Source organism: Gorilla gorilla, chromosome 17 (assembly GCF_029281585.2).
Source record: "Gorilla gorilla gorilla isolate KB3781 chromosome 17, NHGRI_mGorGor1-v2.1_pri, whole genome shotgun sequence".
Lineage (NCBI taxonomy): Eukaryota > Metazoa > Chordata > Mammalia > Primates > Hominidae > Gorilla > Gorilla gorilla.
In genome coordinates this window covers 43,115,900-43,117,073 of record NC_073241.2, presented here as the reverse complement: position 1 = coordinate 43,117,073, position 1,174 = coordinate 43,115,900, and the positions used below count along the sequence as shown (strand labels likewise).

Genomic DNA, 1,174 nt, shown 5'->3' with positions numbered 1-1,174 from the left:
CCCAGAAAGATCTTAAGCAACATGATGGATTCAGAAGCTCATGAAAAGAGGCCACCAATACTAACATCTTCAAAACAAGATATATCACCTCATATTATAAATGTTGGTGAAATGAAGCATGACTTGTGTGGCTGCTGTGCAGCCTTCAACACTTAGCAATCACATTTCCCATTCAGAAGGTCCTCTTTCAACAACAGCTGTATGGCATCAAAACCCGGGATGCAATACTTCAGTTGAGAAGGGATGGATTTCGAAACTTGTATCCTGGAATCCTTCCCTAATTGATGCAAAAGACAACTACACTTGCACTTATGTTTGGTCTGTATGAGGATTTATCCTGCCTTCTCCACAAATATGTCAGTGCTCCAGAGTCTGCAACCCGTGTCGTGGCGGCAGTGCTTGCAAGGACAACAGAAGCAATTTTCACTCCACTGCAAAGAGTTCAGACATTGCTTCAAGACCACAAGCATCACGACAGATTTACCAGCACTTATCAAGCTTTCAAGGCACTGAAATGCCATAGAATTGGAGAGCGTTATCGAGGCTTGCTGCCCATTCTTTTCCAGAATGGACTCAACAATGTCTTGTTTTTCGGCCTTCGAGGTCCCATTAAGGAGCATCTGCCTACCTCAACGACTCACAGTGCTCATTTGGTCAATGATTTTCTCTGTGGAGGTCAGTTGGGTGCCATGCTGGGATTCTTGTTTTTTCTAATTAATGTTGTAAAAACTAGCATACAGTCTCAGCCTAGTGGGGAATTTCAGTCTTTCCCCAAGGTTTTCCAAAAAATCTGGCTGGAACGGGACAGAAAACTGATAAATCTTTTCAGAGGTGCCCATCTGAATTACCACCGGTCCCTTATCTCTTGGGGCATAATCAGTGCAACTTATGAGTTCCTGTTAAGGTTATATGAAAAAAACATCAGTTGAGTGCCATTTATTAACTGAATAGACCTTCTAAGAAGAATGCAGTCTGGCCTCTTTCTTAATTGGTCAAATATAAGTTGGTGTCATGACTCCAGGCCACACTGAGTTATGGGCAAAGCTGTTTTCCTCAAGCATCAACAAAACAGAATAAAAGTTTCCAATAGGAAAAATAAATAAATAAATAAATGGAATTATACAGTGTTTTGTCTTTATCTTCTTTTCTTTCACTTTACATAATGCTATTGAGA

At 40.7% G+C, this 1,174-nt stretch overlaps 1 pseudogene; it reads left to right on the top strand.

The window, feature by feature from the left end:
- The first annotated feature begins 9 nt into the window (after positions 1-9).
- On the top strand, positions 10-929 carry LOC101145307 (mitochondrial nicotinamide adenine dinucleotide transporter SLC25A51-like; annotated as a pseudogene).
- Positions 930-1,174: the final 245 nt, after the last annotated feature.